The sequence below is a fragment of the Phalangium opilio genome, unplaced genomic scaffold, assembly GCF_054372755.1.
Source record: "Phalangium opilio isolate 3A_F unplaced genomic scaffold, DU_Popi_V2 ptg000031l_1, whole genome shotgun sequence".
NCBI lineage: Eukaryota > Metazoa > Arthropoda > Arachnida > Opiliones > Phalangiidae > Phalangium > Phalangium opilio.
In genome coordinates this window covers 8967301-8991206 of record NW_028324158.1, presented here as the reverse complement: position 1 = coordinate 8991206, position 23906 = coordinate 8967301, and the positions used below count along the sequence as shown (strand labels likewise).

At 37.3% G+C, this 23906-nt stretch overlaps 1 protein-coding gene and 2 long non-coding RNA genes across 5 annotated transcripts in view; 2 read left to right on the top strand and 1 right to left on the bottom strand.

Annotated features, from left to right (window-relative positions):
* Ten-m (teneurin transmembrane protein Ten-m) overlaps positions 1 to 23906 on the bottom strand; it is a 415273-nt gene that overhangs the window by 32767 nt on the left and 358600 nt on the right. The window contains exon 1 of one of the 3 annotated variants that reach the window (XM_089869963.1): positions 7091 to 7459. The exons of the other annotated variants lie outside the window; for them this stretch is intronic. The gene's annotated coding sequence lies outside the window, so the exon portion shown is untranslated. Of the gene's footprint in view, positions 1 to 7090; positions 7460 to 23906 lie in introns of those variants that run through there. 3 annotated transcript variants of the gene reach the window in all.
* Positions 2587 to 4621, top strand: LOC149690432 (uncharacterized). Its single transcript, XR_016383737.1, has 3 exons — positions 2587 to 3982; positions 4047 to 4222; positions 4294 to 4621. It is a non-coding gene; the product is annotated as an uncharacterized LOC149690432 (long non-coding RNA).
* LOC149690431 (uncharacterized) lies at positions 16932 to 17539 on the top strand. The gene is made up of 3 exons (XR_016383736.1): positions 16932 to 17061; positions 17122 to 17278; positions 17347 to 17539. It is a non-coding gene; the product is annotated as an uncharacterized LOC149690431 (long non-coding RNA).

Sequence of the window (23906 nt, the reverse complement as noted above, 5' to 3'; positions counted from 1 at the left end):
AGAGAGTCATTACAGAGACTGTCAGAAGCGAGAATTTACGATCAAAATTTTGGGCCTAAAACACAATAAAGTTATCAAAAGCTGCTAGTAGCGATGAAATACGATGTTACAGACTGGAAAGTTTCCTACGTTAATACACGGTCTAAGGAAGTAATTATTAAGACTCGTGGATGGCAGGCCAGTAATTATTCAAAACCTATTAACATTTATGTTTCAATCTGACATAAATTACGTTCACCCGTGGGCCAGAACGCCCAATATCGTGATTAAATGAAAACGGAACAATTTTAATCAAAAAATATGAAGACAAATTAATCTCACGCAGCTAAGGAGAAATTAAAGAGAGGTTAAAAGTCTCACACATTGCGTTAAAGGGAGCATAAATATTACCATAAGTTCATAAGATATTTTAGATAAGTTTGTCACTGGTTACAAACTGGAGCTCGCCATGAAGTGATTGAGGTAGGTCATAGATTGGAGGTAAAGAGACGCCTGGTGAGGCGCTGTTAAAGGCAAGCTTAGTACAGACTAAATAGGACTAGATGGATCATGGAAGTCCTGCAAAATTAACCACCGAGTGTAAAGGACTTCAATTCTCGCTTGTCGTTCTCGAACTAGCTCGAGCTTCAAGTCTCTAGCATTACGAAGTATACTTATGAAACATATCTTTTAAACTCATGGGTAAATTTTACAGCCATGAATCGTCACGTGTCAGTGCTATTGAGTATGATTGCTAAGTCCCTCCTACAAAATAGACTAATGGCATCCCTCACTATTTGTCCATAGACCTTAATACAGTCAAAGCTGGGAAACTGCCATTACATTACTCTATTTATCACACACACACACACACACACACACACACACACACACACACACAGAAGTTCAAACGTAGTAATTTTCAACTAATTTCAGGAAAGAATTGAATGGGCGGAGTTTCAACATCCAAGCTACTTAATATTCATCTTTCGGTAGTAGTTACTTTTAAAAGAGAGCGCTAAAACCAGTAACCACCCCCCAACAGCGTTGCATGGGCATGGCATCTTTAACCAGGCCAGCCACTACAGAGAACAGAAAACTGCAGAATCGTTTCTCATAGCAGAAAACGCGAGAATAATAATAAAGAAAAGAAAGAAAAAAATTGCCAAAAAAGGCTAAACCCATTAAAGCATCGAACAGTTACGTGCGGCGAATTAAGACGCTTTCAAACCTTTAGGATCACTAGCGGAAACATCTGCCACCTTGTTAAAGCTTCGGATAGCTTCATAAAAAGCTATGGAGGAGGCGGATAAGGATAAAAAGAAGAAAAAGCTGCGCACGAAACCGCTTTTCCCCCCTTTGTGTAATGGCGTTGACCAAGGCCTAAGAACTCTAGTAGTTGCCCTTAACGCCAGTCGCCATCCAGGATTGGAGTTAGCTAGGGTTGGGGGTAAAAGTAGAAGGGGGGATATATATAGGAATGACCTCAATTAACCTTTATCATCCATCAAAATAATCGCCCCTACCAAAAGAAACCGAAACTCTAATTGCTGCCCCTTCACCCTCCCAACACACTTACTCTAGAAACAACTAGCCTTAACCGCCCCCCCATACCGCTTTTCGTTCAAGCTATTTAACATCGCAACCGAGATTAGCATGGGATGAAAATGATCCTTCATCAAAATCAGATCGCCAAAAACCACCAGACACGATAATAAGGCTTGATTGAAATAATTTGGTGTATTTATTTTGATGTGGTTAATTTTTAACCAAGAGGCTACTGTTCTTGCAAAATAGATTATTTTCAAAAGTTGGGGTGCAGAGAGGAGGACAATTCGGTCAGTTTTCTCGGGGCCCATACATTCTAGGGGGCCAGGCCCACCTGAAGGGCTCTCTTAATGGCCCTGCATGGTGACGGTCCTGTCTGAGAAATAAGGATATTTTTTAAACTAGTCCTTGGGACCAGTGACCCCCCCTAGTGTCCGAAATAATTAACTGGTCTCCGGACTGGTCCCAGCCTTTGTTCTCCTATAGATTTGCAATTAATAAACTGGTCCCAAGGACCAGTAACCTTCACTTCTTGACTTTAAAAACTAGTCCAAGGAATTAACAAACTGGTTTTGGACCAGAGGAAGTGTGCTATTTCCTAGACCGCCCTGGTCAGGTGTTTGATCAACTTGTTTCTTAAAACGAAACATTGATTATTATGCGGACATAAAAGGCTTAAATTAAAATGCGGCTTCAAACAATACGGACTAAAATTGTTGGACTGGCAACTTTGAAGCTCTCTTTAACGTCTCTGCAACCACATACCAACCAATGTTCCGCCCATTGGCTTATTATAGTATTCTAATGTCTATGGTTCCGCCTTAACCCTAAATGAAGAAGACGATGCTGAGCATCCTCACTTTTTGGAAAGGTTCACCAAATTTAACTTTCTTGTACAATTTACTCCAAAAACCAATTGGAAATAAACCAAAGAAAATCGCACCCCTTTTTTCACATACCATAATCGATTAATGTTAATAATAGCACCTACACGAAAAATTATTTAAGGAAAAAGAAAAAAATCCCCTACAAAAATACGGGGGAGAGAAAAGGCTTAAGCCTAATCTTTTCGCGTAGAATCGTACGCACGCGGGAATTTGAAAAGAGACCAAAAACTGCTTGCAAATTCAACTCGCTTCGTAAGCCGCTTAGAAAAACATTTCTCGACGTCGCCCTGCCTTGCTTGCTTCCTTATTTCAGCAAGGAAGACGTGTGTAGAAAAAGTCTCAGAGTCCAAGGAAGGAAGAGGAGAGATGAGAAAAGAAAAAAAAACTGAATAAGAATGAGGATAAGTATCGCTGGAAAGAAACAGGGTGGTGGGCCTTGGCTTGGTTGTATGCGACACGATACTTCTCTTAGATAGAGTCAGAACATGGATGTATAAATAACTAGCGTTACTGGATTATTTACCGAGCGTGAAACCCGGCCATTGTTTTTTCTCTTTAACCTTTAACCTTTGGTGCCGATTGGAGAAGTCTTCCTTCATGGGTTGAGCGTCATGAAAAATGGGAAGCACTTCCGTTTCAGTTTATACCCCCTTACCAGCCACGATTTGTTGGCCAATCAAAGACCATTTCTTAACACACGTTCTAAGGTACCACAAGGGTAATTATCCAATAACGTTAGTTATTAATACATCCATGGTCAGACACAGTTCTTATACATCTGGCATTGTATGGAGATGGAAAAGGAAGACTTGAGTTTGAATCAAAATCTTACTGTTTATGAAAAGAAAAATACATTACAAAGTATCTCCTTGAAAACTCTGACAGAAAAATATTACGCGTGATTTTTTTTTTCTACTTTTCAAAGAATGTGTTTTCAACAAGATGAACAAGTTGAAATAACTTCACTTCGTTTTATTGGATACAAGATGAACCTAACTGACTTAATATCTCCAAAATATGATACAAAACAATGGAGGAAGATGGAAACTATAAACCTTTTAAGTCCCAAATAATTATGGATGTATAAACTTTGATCACACGATACGGATTGCAGTCGACCATCTTTCTAAATAATAATTAGGCTTCACATGTTCCCACGAACGTGCAGGACCAAGGCTTAATATTTTCCTTATATAAGATAGTTCCAATCAGCACATTGATAACGAGATAGAAATGAACTGCAAAGGAGTATTGAACTAAACATGCAAGCATGTACCTATACAGGCTGAAGAAAAACCGCCACTGACTCCCCTTTCTATACATCGCAAATTTTCTCTTGTTGTCAAATCCAGATATTTTTTAGATACCATCCCTGCCTTCTATGAATGACTAGAATTAAGCGTTCATCAACTGAAGTAGTACCCAAGTGCAGTCAGCAACTGCCACTTATTCGTTTCATTGACATAAAGAAACCACTTCAACAAATGAACCTCTACACTGCAGTATAACTATTCAAGGAGTATAGATGGTGAAGGCTTCAAAATCCGCTTTTGCTGAAATTGAGACAGGTTGGCTTAGAGATTTTCTCGCAGAAGCATCCCAAATACATACATTTACCCTCAAAATACAAAGGTGCAATACAAATAAAGCCTAGGCTATTCTTAAACCGTGCACATTTTATAGAATCAATGGAAACCTTCTCCAAGTGCTGTATTCTTGGATTGGAATGATACAACAGTGGCTTTCGTATAAAGATGAAATATTTCACAGAGAACGACAATGGTTGGATATACTTTAGATTGTGATTGGTATAAAACCTCCCATGTATACCATTCGCTGCATACGTATATAATAATTTCTTTTTTTTTTATCGATTTAGGAATTTAAAATTTCATGAACTTGATTTGAATATTCTTTGGAAGAACGAGCGGAGTGAATTATATGAAAGCCAATGATTCAGATGGGACTAGTTATTCAATATTCTGTTTCTTTAATAGCTTTCTTACTATGATTTTATGGTATTGGTAAGGATTACTAACCTTTGTTTCTTTCTTTTAAAACAAAATATGGTCCATTAAAGTCAATAAAAATAATAAGATTAATGTCAAAGGTTAAATTTTGTCTGAACAATTTTTGTTTCTCATTTAGTAGAAAAGATTAAAATTTTTTTAATCCACTTGCTTATGAAATTGGACAGTTTCACCCAATAATCGGTTACTACCTCATTTCATTTGCTAGTTTTTAGCTTTTCAAAGAGAACGAATACAAAAACTTTTACACAGACTCATCCTGGCTGGCTGGATTTCATATGACTTCAGACTTGGGGAGAGAGAGACAGAAAGAAAACAAAAAGGATTTTAAATGAATTAATACCCAAAGGGGTAGCTCTAAAATTCATTGGGTATCTTGTTAAACCAAGGATTGTTAACATCATAGACGTTACCATAAGTTAAAAAGGTATGCTCCATAAGTTTGTCAATGGTTACAAACTAGAGCTTGTCATGAAGTGACGTTGGTCATGGATTCGAGGTAAAGCGACGCCTGGTGAGGCGCTGTCAAAAGCTTAGTACAGACTAAACTGGAAGATGGAATGCAAAACCGAGTCTCTAGCATTACGAAGTATATGTTGTGTCATACTTATGGAACATATCTTAAACACTTGTGATGTTACTATATCCATAGCAAAGTTCACAGCAAACAAAACGACAGTGCAATATTCTCATCTAAATAAGTTAGACAACTGAACTGAATATTTTCAAAGTGGATACCAAGTAGTCACTTCACTCAAACAATAAATTTCTAATAACTAGGCCAACACACATCAAAATATCTTATTAGAGTTAAAACCAAACATAATTATGGTGCTACTTAAAACTAAAATAAAAAAATATAAAAAATTAATACTTTGATCACGTCTGGGCAAGTAATTTCTGCATATAACCAGATATAGGTACGTGTACATTGCGGTAACAGCTTCGAAAAGACTCAACGAACCAGAGGATAAAATAATTCAATTGTTTTCCAGTCATTTGGCAAACCGAAATCTTTCGAGGTTTAAAACCGGCCGGAGTTACAAAAAATCCTAAAAAAAGGGAGGGGGTCTTGGTCGGACGTTGTAAAAACTAAAACCCAACCGCAAGCTGTTGGCACTAAAAGATTCCTTTAGAACTTGCAAGAAAAAAAGATATTCGCTGGCAAAAATGTCGAGAGCAAATGGGCCAGAACTACTCTATGTCTTTCCGTAAAACGGCGACTCGTGGTGCTGGTAAGGCCACACTTTTACTTTATCGACCGACCATAAGGGGGTACGCGGCGGGTGTATTCGGAAAAATTGTGCGGTAACAGATTACAGAAATATGGGTATAATTTTCCCCCCAAAAAAGTTTCGAGCAATTTGAAAATTATGACTAATAATAGAATATAAAATTTAAAGTTTCCCTTCAAATTTTGAAACTTGTAGGTACTGTACATCAGAGTAGACAGGAAGTAAGTAACAAGGGTTGTTTTTCAAGGAACAGCTATAGCCTCTATTAGATACAAATTAAGCCCTTTGATTTTCACTATAGTGACATGACATGACATTTGATCAACTTCGCATGTTTAACCCAAGATTGGACTGCATTTAGTTATTTGTTATGAGGCAGATCAAGTAAACAGACATGTAGTGACCAGCTTTCGTCACTGGCGAAATAGCAAAGGCATAAAAGCAGGCTCTAGCAGAATGTTGTAAGAACAAGTGAAGTACTACGTTCAAAGAACATAATTTGATTAACTTAGGCTAAAGCTCAAGAATTGCTAATTACCCTAATATAATTCAACTATCAAGAGACGCTTAGGATTAATTTAAAGTATGCATTCTTGGAAAATGCATTTGAACTTCACTGTGATTTATTCTAAAGTTAAGGTCACCAGGGAAATGGTGTATTGCATTGCAGGACTTGAAGCTTGTTACCTTTCATCCAATTTAGTTTAATGCACGAAACACGCAGCTTGTTAAAGGGTTTAGGATTAATTTCACTCCTTGAAACACGTTATTACCTTCAAAATTTAAGTAAGAATTAATGCGATTAAAAACGATGTCATTTGTGAAAATACAGGAGAAAGATCACAGGGAATTTTCTTAATGGTTTCACTATGATACTAAGATATGTAGGCGGAGCTTATACCATACCGCTTCACTGACGTCACCAAGTAAAATTAAGATCTGCATGCGTTGATATCGCAAAAAAATAGGCTTAAGTGCAGACTAAAGAGCACGTCATGTGGCGAATCATACCCATAAACGTAAAAATTAAACCATAAATTCATAAGATATGTTCTATAAATCTGTCACTGGTTACTGAGAGCTTGCCATGAAGTGACGTAGACGAAACGTCACGGATTCTCGTAAAGCGACGCCTGGTGAAGCGCTGTCAAAGGCTTAGTAATGCAGACTAAATAGGAAGATTTAAGTCCTGCAAGATTAAGTACCGAGTGTATAGTCTGCAATTCTCGCTTGTCGTTCTCGAACTATAGCTCTCAGTAAGACTAACATTACGAAGTATAGATAGTGTCATGCTTATGCAACATATCTTATAAACTTATAATAAAACGTATTGACCAGACCAAGGCTTAAAATCACTCATAAACCTTGAGATTTTCCACTTAAATCTACTATAGATAAGACTATCGCTTACCCCTCAAGATCCATGAACTCGCAATCACAAATATTCTTCAAAATTCGTAAACATAAATATAAACAATTAAGTTTAAGTAAACTAACACTGTATCCTCCAGTTCAATACGATTTGCAAAGAAACTCCCGTTTTTGGACAAGCTAGACTTAAGCCAAACAACTCTAAAAACGTTCTTATTTCCTAGGTAATATCCGAATTGAATAATGACACACACTGATTCCGTAACCTAATCAATTTTAAAAGCTACCCGTTTTCTCTTCACGCTCGAGTTGCCATCATTTCGGTTTCATTTGATTTTTTCTGTTATATTTTCAATTTATTGAAGTAATTTTTTTACTCCAAGTTCAAACCACCGTGACAGTACTTTCAAAGCTTATGGCTTAATAACGCTTACAGCCTTATATAGCAGTGTTATCTCAGCTTAAAAATTTTATCTTTAGTCTAATGCCCGTATACATACCCGAGGTTTTTTGATAACCAACATAAAAAAGAAAGCACTCCAATATTCTTGGTTTGTTTCCGCTTGGTTTAAAACAATTCCATTTACGAGAAAGGGTTCTTTACAAGCGGTATTTCATTTTTTTTAAAACAAGAGAAATTACGGGAAATTAAATTTAGAGTTACATTAAGGTTCATATTAAAAGGAAATATTGAATTTATGTCACTGCATGTTTTTTGTAATTTTGCAATTATGGAATATTAATATTTAATTGCAGATTTTAATCTATTACATATTGTATGTCTAAAAAAGGTATTAGGCATAGGCGAAAATACAGAAAAGATATTTCAAATTTAAAGCGAGAAAATTGAATATTTTTCAAATTCAAAGTAGGTTTAGCACGAACGAATTTGACCCACACCAGGGATAGATAGACTTTTTTAAGACGGAATTCCCAACGGTTAATATTTACTTCAGTCCGACTCATAGACGAGTACATAGCCCCTTCCTTCAACACGTAACCAAAAAATTAAATTTTCTTATTGGCTCACTAAAACTACGTATTGGTGACGTTGCTGACAAGGAGGGCCAATAATACGTAATTCCTGTTTACATCTGTCGCTATGACTACGACCCCTCTTGCGTTGTACCAGAGCCCACTCGATCCGCGCTCCCGGACGCTGCGCTGCTCGCGCTATATAGCGCGAGCAGCTTACGTCGTGATGCGCGTGATCGAGTGGGCTATGGTTGTACAGAAAAGCATCTTTACAGGGGTTCAAAATGAAGCTGTCTAAAAGCAAGGGCACGGAAATTATTCGGGAATTGTTTTTAATAGCAATTAAGAGGTAGGGAATTTATTGCCGGTGTTTTGGATTTGGAGTACATCTGTAAAGGGTGAAAAGTGTTCGCTAATTCTTTCTAAAGCCAATCATGTCTACTATCCTCATAATTTTGTAAGCGAATTTGATGAAGTTAACCAAGGCTTAGTGAATGGCCAGGAGTTTTGTGAGCTTAGTGTTTTGTTAAAACCTGTTCGTGTTGTAATATCTATGAAGGCTTTTAAAGCATCACTACAACTTCATCAAAGAGAAATAAATCGTATTTCAAAATGTGTTTTGATTTCAAGCCCTATGTCTTGTGTTACTTCCATTTTTAAACAATGTTCTTTCAAAAATTACAATCGGAGCCCAATCCATTCCAACTTGGCAGACGACGTTTATTTGACCCGGATATACATACAACGCCATAATGAAAATAAGACCCGCCTCTTCTTTCATACCCCCCCGTCACGGGTAAGGGGGTCGTGGACTAGGACGCGCACCCGAATAACCCTGTTACCCATTCCGTCTTAAAAAAGTCTATCTATCCCTGCCCACACGTTTTAAATTAAGAAACTGATTTAGACAATGATTTCCAATTTAATTAAGGGGTCATCCCTAAATCACTCAAATCATTTATAACTCGAAAACAGTGGCCCGGACGGCAAAATGTCACAGAACAATTTTGACTCAAAATATCCCAAAGAACATCCCCCTTAATTTAAGTTTAATTTATTAAAAACACCCTGAGGTTCATGTAACCTTTAAGCGAGAAGATGGTATTTAACTTGATGCGTTATTAAACCTAACTTAACCCTAAACCTACCTAACCCTAATCTAATCTACCAATAACCTAACCTTATAATTAAACTATCCAACCATAATGGGGGCCACAGGTCCCCATCTCTAAGGAATAGAATTGAAGAAAATGCTATGAATGCAAACCGGAAGTTATTTCCTGCACTAATGTAAACACAACCTGCCTCTAATTTCTTTCAAATCCAGGCAGATTATAGTGGCATTAGAAGTAATACAAAGAGTATACGGAAAAGAAAATAAGAAGCTTCAAAAGAGAAGGCGAATAGGGAATCGTTTAGCAAAACCATCCATCTATTTTACTTGCAGAAGCAGAATCCTGATGCGGAAATGGGTTAATCGCCCCTGTGCCCTAACGCTACCCTTCGCCCTTGCTCTTAACACTATGCTCTGTGCTCTCCATACTCCCTTCGCATCTCAGAGCATCCAGAACTTATTTCCTCCTCTCCTTAAAGTGTTTCTCCTTTCGTTCTCTCTCTCACCCTGGCTTACCCCCGTTGATCCTAAAAGGAGAACATTCGATTTCGTTTCGATGCCTTTTAATTTTTAAAATGCCCTAGCGGTACTTCAAAAGAACGGAGTAGGAAAAGGGCGGGAAAAGGAATAAGAGTTGCAGCAGCGGATATAGGTCTATGTATAGTGGAATTCGGGTTTGAAATATTTTAAATTTCCTTCCATTCCTTTCATTTCCCCAAAGCATCGAGATATTGAAATCTAGGGTCAACTGATGAGTCTTCGAGGAAATTTTAATTTTAGTTTAAATCATAATCTTATATAATAACTTTCATCTTTCGAATTTCAGCTATATAGCTTAAAAACTGGGTATACTTTTGCGCATGCGCTATTACTTAGAGCTTAAATGTTAATGTTATTTAATGGTATCTTCTTTAATATTGCAAATCGTACGTTGCAGTTTGAAATATGCATTATTCCACATACTCTTTCGAATAACAGTGGATCTTTCTTTTCAATGCGTGTAGTTGGTATACATTTAGTGACATAAGTTTATAAGATATGGTCCATAAGTATGACACTAAATATACTTCGTAATGTTGGGGACTTACAGCTCGAGCTACTTCGAGAACGACAAGCGAGAATTGAAGTCCTACACTCGGTGGTTAATTTTGCAGGACTTCTATCTTCCTACTTAGCCTGTACTAAGCTTGCCTTTGACAGCACCTCACCACCAGGCGTCGCTTTACCTCGAATCTATGACCTACTTCAATCACTTCATGACAAGCTCCAGTTTGTAACCAGTGTCCAACTTATGGAAGGAACATATCTTATGAACTTAAAGCATACTCTTTCAAATAACAGTGGACCTTTCTTTTAAATGCGTGAAGTTGATATACATTTGGGGTAATAATTCGATATAACGGAAGAACCTTTTACAAATTTATAATTAAACTAACGTTTTATTGAATATTGAATATTCACGATATTACTATGCTTTTGTTAATTTGATATTCAGGTAATTTTAAGTAAAATCCCAATTCACCGTATTTTGTATTGTATATTTACACCATTTGCATCGCCCTTGGCATGGTGCGTGGTCTCGTGAGAGCCAGGCAAAGTGTAAAAGCTGAATGTTCAAGGCGTTAAGGGCTTTGGCGCAAGGCAGATCAGCTCACTCTACGGATTTTGTTGCGGGTTTCCTTTTAAGAAGGGGGGGCCCGGGCTTAGGGCTCTGGGTAGAGAAAGGCGTCTACGCTAATCCGCTTCCTATTTTAATAACAAGACACTAGAAGCCGGCGGCGGCAGCAGCACAACCATACGCTAGCTTCTTCGCTCTAGAGACTTAAAGGCTTAACAGTCAGAGAGTTTCGTCTATTAAAGTTCATACCAGCCTCAAAATACAACGCGACCAAAGCCAAGACTTCCTGTATCTACTTAAAAGTCCATGTGAACCATAAACTCATCACTCTTTCCATAAGCAAGAGTCGAAAGGAAGAGGGGAATAGATGATCCCTTTAATTACTTGACTTGAAGAGAATCCTCGTGCCAAGAGACAACGCCGGAAGTAACCCGAGTTAGCTACAAACCCGGGAGACTAGTCGACTCTCACTGTCTCCTAGCGGCGCTTCTTTGAACGAGGGAAAGAACCCAAGCAGGTGGCCAGCCCCTGTGGTGTTTGCGTCTCTTCTGGACAGTAGGTCATGCCTTTAGTTCCGATTTTAAGGAGAAACCCTTTCTCGCATAAATGATACTGTAAGCCTTACGACAGTCCTTTACTTACGCGTTATAGAGTTATGTACAGATAGACCTTCTCCTAGCCTTAATGTAAGAGAAATGGCGTTAGAGGGTTCATGCGCACCCTCAGAACGTGGAAACAATCTTCCGCATTGAATTCTGGTTATTAAAATGCTGGTAGAGAAAATAGAAGTGAAATGGCAAAAGAGAGCTAGAAAATGCGTGGCGTTATAAAACCCAATGGAATAAGTCAGTGGATTATAACCCTTTCATCCTTAATATTTTGTGCACGCGTTAGAACATTTGGTGCACTTTGTCTTCACTGACATTTGGTACTGGCTACTCTTTCTCCATGATTTGACTAACAGTTTTCACCTTTAGGATACGAAGTACCTCATGAATATTCAAATGTAACGAACATTGAGAATGAAAAATAATTTAAAGTAGGGGGGAGATACGAACGCCCTTGGCCCTAGGCTTTTTGGTACAGAAGAATAGATGCCTATTAGGTCAACCAAGAAAATAAGGCTTCGATAAACAACTTTCATTATTTATTTTATCAGGGATAGATGTAATTTTAGAAGCAGGAATGGAGAACGGTTAGTATTTACTTCAGTCCGACTCATAGACCACCCAGTATAGAGCCCCTCCCTCCAATACGTAACGAAAATTTTAAATTATCTTATTGGCTTACTTAAACGAAGTTTTGATGAAGTTGCTGACGGAGACGGTGCAAAATACGTAATTCCTTTCTACCTCTGTCGCTATGACCCACCTCTTCTTTCATACCCCCACGTCCCGGGGGAAGAGGGTCTGGGATTTTGATGCGCGCCCACATTACTCTGTTCTCCATTCCTACTTCTAAAATTAAATCTATCCTTGATTTTATATTTATTTATCGAAATGGACTTATTTTTCATACCAGCTTGGTAATTTAAAACATTAGATTATATTAAATCCCTATAAATGTTCTAGCATCCATTCCCAACCGTACAAAGTTTCTTGGAACAAAAATATAAAATGCTGGGATTAAATTCAATCCAACTCAGTTGGATGGAATCTCTGATGCGATGTTTAGGGATAAAAAAGTTGAAAGAGGCAAGAGTTTAATTTTGAATTATTTAATTCCCCAGGTTCGCTATTTCTAAAAGCAATAGGGGATGTACTATAGAGTTGTCGGACATTTGCCGAAAATTGCAAGCACGTAAAGTAAACTTTAATCAGGGATAGATAGACTTTTTTAAGACGGAATTCCCAACGGTTAATATTTACTTCAGTCCGACTCATAGACGAGTACATAGCCCCTTCCTTCAACACGTAACCAAAAAATTAAATTTTCTTATTGGCTCACTAAAACTACGTATTGGTGACGTTGCTGACAAGGAGGGCCAATAATACGTAATTCCTGTTTACATCTGTCGCTATGACTACGACCCCTCTTGCGTTGTACCAGAGCCCACTCGATCCGCGCTCCCGGACGCTGCGCTGCTCGCGCTATATAGCGCGAGCAGCTTACGTCGTGATGCGCGTGATCGAGTGGGCTATGGTTGTACAGAAAAGCATCTTTACAGGGGTTCAAAATGAAGCTGTCTAAAAGCAAGGGTACGGAAATTATTCGGGAATTGTTTTTAATAGCAATTAAGAGGTAGGGAATTTATTGCCGGTGTTTTGGATTTGGAGTACATCTGTAAGGGTGAAAAGTGTTCGCTAATTCTTTCTAAAGCCAATCATGTCTACTATCCTCATAATTTTGTAAGCGAATTTGATGAAGTTAACCAAGGCTTAGTGAATGGCCAGGAGTTTTGTGAGCTTAGTGTTTGGTTAAAACCTGTTCGTGTTGTAATATCTATGAAGGCTTTTAAAGCATCACTACAACTTCATCAAAGAGAAATAAATCGTATTTCAAAATGTGTTTTGGTTTCAAGCCCTATGTCTTGTGTTACTTCCATTTTTAAACAATGTTCTTTCAAAAATTACAATCGGAGCCCAATCCATTCCAACTTGGCAGACGACGTTTATTTGACCCGGATATACATACAACGCCATAATGAAAATAAGACCCGCCTCTTCTTTCATACCCCCCGTCACGGGTAAGGGGGTCGTGGACTAGGACGCGCACCCGAATAACCCTGTTACCCATTCCGTCTTAAAAAAGTCTATCTATCCCTGCTTTAATTTAATGAATTACAATGCTGAATAATTTAATAATATCAAAAGTAAGTATGTGTTGAAACACAAGTTCATAAGCTATGTTGGCCATAAGTTTGTCACTGGTTACAAACTGGAGCTGGTCATGAAGTGACATAGGTCATAGATTCGAGGTAAAGTGACGTCTCGTGAGGCGCTGTCAGAGGCTTAGTAATGCAGACTAAATAGGAAGATGGACTGCAAAAACAACACTGACTGTAGGACTTCAATTCTCGTTTCCGTCGTTCTCGAACTAGCTCGAGCTGTCTCTATCATTACGAAGTATAACGAGTGTCATACTTATGGAACATATCTTATAAACTTATGGTTATATGAAAGAGTATTGGGGCATATCGTGGCGATTTAGTTCAAGCGTCCGACTTACCTATAGAGTTCAAACCAAAAGCGATGTACAAGGCTTAGGCCCTTCAACAATCCCTAATCCTTTTTCACATGCTAAATAAAAGCTTTTTGGTATACAGCTAGTAAGTAAATCACAATTCGAATCTAACAAATGATTTATCATTTCGGAAAGTAGAAAGTTCTGTGTTTTTGCCTGAGGAAAAATAATGCGAAGTAAAATGGGATTAAATAGGAATTAATCTTTGGAGATTAACTGGAATTAATCCATATGAAATGGGCAATTTTATTTTTAGCAATATTAACTGCGATAGAATTACTTTGGCTCTGATTTAATTTTGGTTTCGTTAAGCGAGCGTCCTTAATTGCATGCAGTTTAAACAGGAATTGATTTATTTGAAATAAGCAAGAATGAATAATAGGACTTGGACTAACAGACCGTTTTTCAAAACTTAGGGATGCTTTTTGACCACCTTGTTATCGTTGACAACAAAGACTTTAGATATAAGATCAAACAACACGGACTAAACTTTAATGGACTGGTAACTCTGGAGCCTCATCTAAGGTCTTTGGAACAACAATACCGGATGTTTGTCTTAACCCTACATAAATCAGACTATGCTCTTTGTTTAAAAAAAGGGTGTGTGAAGCTTCCTTTCTATTGTAAATTTCAATCAGCCAACTGCTCTTCAAAAAATAAACAAAACGAAGAAGTGAATTTCTCTGCTTTCAAAAATATTTCTCTACTATAAATAAATATAGGTTTTGGAGATATGGAATGTCTAAAACGGGCCTTCACTTTACTTTAAAAATATTTTTCATCGAATCAATATCGAATAGTTTGACGAAGAAAAGATGAATCGATCTTTTTAAAAAGATATATCTTATAGCTTAATCAAGAAGCGATATCTAGTTTACTAGGGAGAAGGTTATAAATTGGCCACATTTCAAGCTTTATCTCCAGTCCAAACGTATAGTAGGTCCGGAGTTAATCCCCGCCGCCTCTAAATTACAACCAGCATCTCATTGTTTCTTGAAAACTCACGTCAGCGCGACGCGAATGACGAAAATTACGTATTTTCCGACTGAGGAGAGGCAGCGAAATAGTGCGGGCCTCAGGCACCTTATACCTTCTACCTAATAAACTAGATATCACTTCTTGGTTTAATAAAGGACAATAATAAAACGGTTCGCGAGAAATATTTCATTTTTTCTTCTCTACTTCGCACTTTCAGAGTCTCTTTTCCATTTTATCTTTTCCAGGAAAAGATAATTTTACTTTTCTATCGCGTTTTACGGAAAGTTTTCGGTAAATCGGGTCAACCAAAACAAAATATTAAAAGTTTTATTGATTTATATATAATATATATATAGCAAAGGGTTAGTATATATTCAATTTCAAAATATATTATATTTTATAGACGAGAAAATATTGAACCCATAACACCATAAGTTCATAAGAAATGTTCCTTCCATAAGTTTTTCACTGGTTAAAAACTGGAGCTTGTCATGAAGTGATTGAAGTAGGTCATAGATTCGAGGTAAAGCGACTGGTGGTGAGGAGACGCTGTCAAAGGCTTAGTAATGCAGACTAAATAGGAAGATGGAAATCCTGCAAAATTAACCACCGAGTGTAGTCTTCAATTCTCGCTTGTCGTTCTCGAACTAGCTCGAGCTGTAAGTCTCTAGCATTACGAAGTATATAAAGCGTCATACTTATCTTATAAACTTATGATAGCACTAATAAAATGGCTAAAGAAGTTTCCTTTTTGTTCTTTCGTCGACCAACCAATCAACGCTGTACTTTTAAACAGCAATAGCAATACAATAGCAAGAGTATTTCATATCTATATTTAAAAGAATTTCAAATATCTTGTAAGATATAAATAGGCCTATATCTCGGTATTCAGAGAGTCTACGGTTCCATTAACTCGGATCCACTGGCGTATTATTAACCCAAATATGGCCTAGACGAGCAATAAAGAGATATTTCCGTGCCTAAAGCTCATCATAAGCTTCAAATTCATCTTGAAGAGTCACGTGACCTCACTTAAACAAGATGCAAATACAAAAGGAGTTGAGAGATGAGAACTATATAGAAGACTTTCATTTCCACTTCGATGAAATAAACCATACGATACCCTGGAGGAGATTTGTCAAACTGCTCATGGGTTAGGCTTAAATATACCATAGAGCTATCACAGAAGAGTGACGTCATCCATGGTATTTACCCTTAGAACCAAAGTGGTACCTATAATGGCCTCCTACTGCCAAAAGCTAAACCCGTGACGTTTTACCAAGACACTGACGTTACAACTGAGATAGCTCTATTGTCCGATATCAAGCAAGGCTTAACTATAATCACAACACATGACACGTGGCACGTGGCATGGTTGAATTTGCGCCTTCATTAGAAAGTATAGTTCAAAATCTGTTTTAGTACGCCTGCCTGGATGTTTAGGTTAAAGAATTAAATACTTCTTAATAAGCTCATAATAAATTTTAAACACTCATGATATCGTATTAAACATCTAGGGTACTTATGGTATATATCATCCTTGTTTTCCTTCCATAGTTAAAAAAAGACAGAAAAGTGAGAACCGAGAAACAAAATAGCAAAAAGAACTTCCGATTCTTGGATTCTTGAGTTTCAAGTTTTTCCTGCGATGAAAAATAAAAATCACAAAAAATTTATTTCTTCTCTCCTTATATTCTGAGATGTTTGAAAATAGGAGTGTTTCTTAGAAAAAGGGTTTTTCCTGAAGTAACATATCTACAAAAAGTTATACCAGCTAACGTTTTAATTGTTCAAAACGGTCGTTAGAAGCGACCCCTGGTGAGGTAGAGCCAATAAACACCAAGGAGTGGAGAAGGTTTTTAGCTTGAAGAAGAAATAGCATACTCTATAGGGCTAACACGAGTGAGTACTTCTAATACATGGCTGAAAAAATTACCCATAATACCGCGGATTTTGGTTGGGCATACGTTTTAGGTGCCACCTGGTTATAGTAACAAGAACTGTTTACAAATGCCCGTACGAAATTTAGTATTACCAGAAGTATATAATACTGCAAATAGTAAATAAATATTTCACTCATCATTACTCTATTTTCCGAGGCGCATGCGCTTGTGGATTTTTGTCCCACGTCAAGACAATCAAGGTTTGTGAGTTGATTGCAGTAAGGATTTAGTATACTAAACAGTTATAGAATTCACGATAGCACGGTGCGATAGTTACCCATCTGAAGTTTGATGAGCGGGAGAGCAAACAAAATGGGTTCATGAGCCTGGGAAGAATCATGTTACATAACTAAAGTACTAAGAGGAGATACAGAGTGTCATCCTTCTTCTATTATCCCCTTCTGCTACTACGACATTGTAAGTGTCACACTTTTAGTTTTAATCTTACTTATATTTTCCCTAATAAAATGGGATTCTCTTTCCAGTTAAATTCCTGTGTGGAACGCCATCAAAAGTTACTCTCGCTTTCATTGTAAACGAGATTTTTTTTTCAATTTTAATTTTTTATAATTTTTTTTCCTTTCGTTTAAATTTTTGTCTCTTGCCTTCGTAAAAATTATATTTGCAATGCAAACCTTAGACAAATGTTCCATAATTAATTTTTCATTTTCTTAAATAAAAAACATTATTAAAAGTCTCAAAGAAAATTCAGGAATGAAATGAAAATGAAAATGGATGGTAAAAATTGAAAACCATTTTTAAATATTTGGGCTAAGATAAAATTCTACTTAATGGAACATGACATGCAGTTATATAAAAAAATATTTAATTTGAAAAACATAGGCCTACCCTCTATTTTAATTATTAAAAATGATATCTTCTAGTTTTTCAAAGAAGGTTTTATGGAAATTACTGCAGACTTAATGTTTTTTCGTTTTGTCTTCAGTTTCCAAGTTATTTTTATTCAAAATATAGGCCTAAAATAATATAATTTTCAGAATTTGTCCAAAGTAATTATATAGTTTGTTTTTAAAGTAGTCTTTTAACAAAAAATAATACCATAATCTCAAAATTAAATAAATTGCAGTTGAGAGCTACTGTAAGTCTGCAATTAGTTAATGCTAATTTAATAAACGGGTCATCCGTAAAACATACCAATCATAACTTTTAAAAGGGTGACCCTCAGGTCAAAATATCATAGACCCATCCCACTGTACCCTTTTTTAACATGCTGCAAATCGTTATTACCATTAGTTCATAAGATATGTTCCATAAGTATGACACTATACTTTATAATGCTAGAGACTTACTGATAGCTAGTTCGAGAACGACAATTAACCGACTCACCGAGAATTGAAGTCCTACACTCGGTCAATTTTGCAGAACTTCCATCTAGTCTTATTTAGTCTATACTAAGCCTTTGACAGCGCCTGACCAGGCGTCGCTTTACCTCGAATCTATGACGTACCTCCCTCACTTCATGACAAGCTCCAGTTTGTAACCAGAGATTAACAAACTTATGGTGAACATATCTTATGAACTTATGGTTTTTACAAGTTTGTCAGACAATCAGTAAATATAACCGAAGCTTAAAAACTCAAAAAATCCTACTAAACTACATTCGTAAACCATTAAAGCACGCTTTATAATCTTGAATGAACACAATACCATACAGGTTTTAAGTTTTAGACTGCATCTCGATCCACCCCACCATCGAAAAGACACGAAAAATCTATAAAAACACATCTGCCCATAACATAATCTCATTTAGCTTTTCGATTCCAATAAAATATGTTTCAAAAGAGCCAAAAATACAGGGTTTTGGAGGTACATCGCCCTAACATATTCAATAGTGGAAAGTGGTATGCGAGGCGCGAGCCCGGTTCGTCGAATTATTATTTAAATCTTATACCAGCAAGGGCTCGAGTCAAAATGAATCATCCAATTTCACGCCTTATGAAGATAAGTTCGGCTCGGCTGCTACGCTAGAGACACAAGCTCAGCGAAATATGTAGCAGACGACGCTAGCTATTGGGCTTGCGAAACTAAAGGGGTTATAAACGCCCTGAGTTGTAACAAAGACAATTTAAAGTCTCACTGGATCAGAGCTGGATACCGGTTAAAATTTTATCCTAAGCTTGCATACAGGGGCGTGCCAACATGAGCCAAAATTTTCCATTGGAGCGGGGGCAAAATGGCTGCCTAATGTTAAAGTCCCATAGAGTTGAAAATTTGAGCGGGGGCGAAGGCCCCGCTGCCCCCGTAGTTGGCACGCCCTTGCTTGCATACTACAAGAAAAAGAAATATACATGAAAGTGCGCATGTCTAGGTTGTACAATCAGTAATCTGTTATCTAAAAATCAAGATCGACTGATCGATCATCGATGAATGTCTAGCATAATTTACTAAAATAAATTTTTCCAAAATGGCCGACTATTATAACCAAAACTAGCATTATCTGTATTGATAGTTTTCACTAAAGAGGCTACGCCTACCAGCCTAAACTTCAGTTCAGTGTTGTCAGGCCCTCTGTGAGTCAAGTTGGTGGTCAAGGACTGATTCAAACTGAACTTCTAGCCTTTCTCTCTGCAATATTTTGACTTACCAATGGCCTGACAACTTTGGGGACCGACAAAAACCCTTTATGTATGTAATTGTACACAAAATAACAATTGGAGTGCAAGGGAGTCATCGAGTAAGTTTGGAACTTTTCGACCCACCATTTTACAAGATGAACGTCAACTCAAAACCCAAACTACATAGCTACTCTAAGACATATAATAATAAACTAGTTTACTAGCTTTCGGTTGAAAAATACGGCCAAAAACTACGCGCTTGACAAAAAAAGTACCACAGACCGAGGCCTAACTAATTCTTTGACCAACAAATTAGATAAGACTTCGTGTATTGTCCTGATTAAACTTTCTTGTCTTTGGGTTGGATTATGCTAAAATCCATCAGAATGTAGATAGGGTAGGGAGGGTCATATTGATCGGGGAAAAAGGGGGGACGAAAAGCGGGGTATGAAAAGAAAAGCCACAACGCCAGTGTCGGCTTAAAGGGAGAAAATAATTAGAGACTTTAAGGGTTCTCTTTAGCCTTAGCCTTTTTGCAAAGGCGCCATTCCTCTTTAACAATGACGACCCTGCCTGGCCTTACTACTTATTCTCCCTCTTGAGTCGACAATTCCTCAGGGAACCTTATAAGGGAAGGAGAGAGAGAGACCCTAGCTTCAGTTTTACAAGACAACCCTTATTGCCCAACCCCTTCTCTCTCTTTCGTCTTTACGTATTTTTTTCTGGTTTTTTTCAATAACTCCGAACTCTAGCGATGGCAAAAGGAGGACAGAATAAGAAGTAATGGAAAATTAGGGAAAAAAGTCTGGTACGGAGGATTTGGGAACCCCGAGTTCTCTCTCTATCTCTTTACCAAGGATGGAGATGGCGTTGGCAACCCTCAGAATTGATCCCTAAGAGATAATGGTATTAACGTTCTTGTAGCCTTTCCTCGCCAATAAGCTCATCTACCAACCGACCGATCCGACCCAACCAAGGACTCCTCATTTATTTATTCTTTCTTTCTTTCTTTAACGTAGAGATGGAAAAGATGGTACCAGAATGCACGGAGGTTTTACATATAAAGAAAAATATTACACAGTCCTTACAAAATCCAAGATGTATTATTATAAGATTTTAAATTAAAAGGTGGTATTTTAAATTTTTATTTATTTATAGGAAAAGGGTAAAAGCAGGGATAGATTTAATTTTACAAGTAGGAATGGGGAACGGTTAGTATTTACTTCAGTCCGACTCATAGCCCAGTATAGAGCCCCTCCCTCCAACACGTAACGAAAATTTTAATTTATATTATTGGCTCACTTAAACTACGTTTTCATGACGTTGCCGACGGGATGGCGAAAATACCTCTGTCGCTATGACCCGCCTCTTCTTTCATACCCCTCCTTCCCGTGGAAGGGGGTTCGGCCGGGACTTTGACGGGCCCCCAGATTACTCTGTTCTCCATTCCTACTTCTAAAATTAAATCTATCCCTGTTTCAACATAGACGTACAAAAGAACTCAAGACATAAAAACGCTCAAAGACAGACTTGGGTTGTAGTGACGTGATCTTAACTTGTACGTTTCACTATTCCTAGATCTATGCCAGGCTTATTCTTGCTAAACCAGATTTTTGGCCTGTTTTCAATGGAATTCACCTTTAGACCTTTTATACAACATGTTTCTAAAAGCATAATCTCCGTAGCTTCCGCTCTATTTACGTACCAATTTAAAGTCAATTTTTGTACACAAATTTATACAAACTATCTCTTAGAGAGAGAAGGTCTATTCAATGTAGTCTCCATCAAAAGCACCCCTTTCGAGAAAATGTTAAGAAAATTGGCTTCCAAGTTAATCGCGGCAAAAATAAACAATATTTTTTTGGGAAAGAAAAATGAAGTGGCGTTATATAGTCAAAAGGCAGCCTGGAGCTAAGTTTTAGAAGTGGATCAACTTGAAGTATTCAATAACAATGTAATAAAATCGTTCGGAACTTTTTAATCTTACACCAAGACCTAACAGTGTTCGAAAATTGAATCCAAAAGTTAATTTAGGTTTTTAAAAATCTAATTATTTCTGACTATTATTTGTGGGTACTAGGTGTTACTAGAACCATAAGTTTGTCACTCACTGGTTACTGAGAGTTTGTCATGAAGTGACGTAGGTGATCGTCATAGATTCTCGTAAAGCGACACCTGGTTTAGGCGCTGTCAAAGACTTAGTACAGACTAAATAGGAAGATGGACTGCAAAACCTAGTGTAGTAAATTATCTAGCTCTCTGCATGTACTCTAGCATTGTGAAGTATAGATTGTGTCATACTTATGAAACATATCTTAAGGACTTATGCTAGAAATTAAACGCTCTAACTGAAGCTATTATTTGACCCCTGACCCTGAAATGAAAACAAACTGAATAAAATATCATTGTCATACTTATGAAACATATCTTGTTAACTTATGCTAGAATTTAAACGCTCTAATTCCAGGGCCGTCTTAAGTGTTATATGGGCCCCTGGGCAGTGCAGTATATTGGGCCCCCTAATCCCCTATGCAAAACTAATTAATTTTCCTCCAAAAAAAAAAGTATACAAATTAAACAATCAACGCAAAATCAGAAACATTTGCGCACTTTCTTGAAAATTCCTTTACAATTGGATTTTCTTATGACAAGAAATGTAAAATGAGTATTACGTGACAATTATCGGGCCCCTGTTCTTGAGGGGCCCCTGGGACAGTGCCCAACGGGCCCAATGGATAAGACGGCACAGACTAATTCAAGCTATTATTTGAACCCTAACCCTCAAATTAAAATTAACTTAGATCTCGTTCTGATAAAGCTTCTAGTTAACCCATTTCTGCGTGAAAGCTATAGTCAAAAGGAGGATCTTTTTCTCGACTTCTAAATTCATTTTCCACCCTCTTGATCCAAAAGACGATTTATCAAAAGCTTGAAAAAGAGGGTTTGACACTTAAAAAATTTTCCTAGCCAACAACGAAAGAAAAAATATATATAATAAAAAAAATTACAAAAACAATTTATCGTTAGTGAAAACTAGTGATCAAATTTATTTCTAGAACACACAAGGAGGCGATATTTTAGCAAAAGGGGTAAAGCAAAGGCCTAAAGAAAACTAAGGAGGGATATCTTGATATTAATAACATTTTTACCCCCTTTTCCATCACGACCAAAAGCGACCCCCTTTATATTTTTTTATACTAAAGAAAAGAAAAAGTTGACAATCTCCTTCAAACAACGACCAAGAGTCTAGAAAAATCATAAATCAAAAAAGGGAACCCTCCATCCAAGTTTCATCAAAGAAAAGAAGGGTTTAAAAAGGTCGCCGCCAGAAGGAGCAACCTATCGTGGTCCCTCAAGACTCAAAGGGTTACTGTATCAATTTTTAATTTTAAGTACTTCAAACTTTCTTTATGGAAGGTACAGAGCGCCGCCTGGTTTGACGCGGAAGGCAAAATTGCACGTGTGGCAGAGTTCAAACCCTACCAGGGAGAAACAAGGTAAAATGGAGTGGAAATTGCGGTTTACGCCCCAACCCTTCGGTAGGCAATTGTTAGGTGCTGCCACGTAGCCCCATAGCATTTTTTATAAGAACTAACTTTTTTTGTATTTACCTAAACGATGAGGATGCTGGGAGGTGCCATAGGTGGGGGTATAAAGGGTACGTTATAGGTATGAGTGTTCCACTCCATCCCTATCTCTTTCAAGGCCATAGTACCCCGGGTTTTTGGTTGGGCATAGGCATTAAGTGACACCTGGTCATAGCAACAAGAACTACTATTTACAAGTGACTAAGCTAGTGTAAGATTTACACCGAGAGATGGCTCCACTAAATGATGCCCAACCATGAAAAGCATAGGATTTTTGAACAACATACTCTAGAATCTAACTGAGATTAGAACTAAGGTAAAACTAACGTTCTTGCAATAATTCCTCGCGAAAGTGCGCCTTTATGTTAAGCTACACAGAAGAACTGATATCGGTGACGGTGAGTTTGCGCGATTTTTAAAACAAAAGTGGAACTTCAAAAAAGAAATATTGGATAGAGCTCGCGTTGACACTTTTGGTATCAGTAGATAAACCTTTAAAAAAATGCGAACACTTGCTTGTCTTAGACCCAAAACATACCATCTTCAACCCTAAACTATACAGAAGTTACTTAACTTTCGCTTTAAAAGATTAAAAAGCCTACTTCTTAAAGAAGTAGAAAAATATTTGATGACACAGGCAAGCTCATCCCTCAAAATTCTAGTTCCGGAAATTACAACAGTCACGTTCCGGGGACACAATTTTTTTTTCTTATTTCATCTCTCAAGTGAGGAAGTAGAATCCTTCTCAATGGGGTAACTACTAGCAAGTTCATCAACATTTTTTTCTCATCCTTCTTGGTTTTTTTAAAGACAATATTTGATGGTGGAGATATGACTTTTAAAGTTGCTGCCAAAATTTACGTGTTGATAAACAATTCGGAA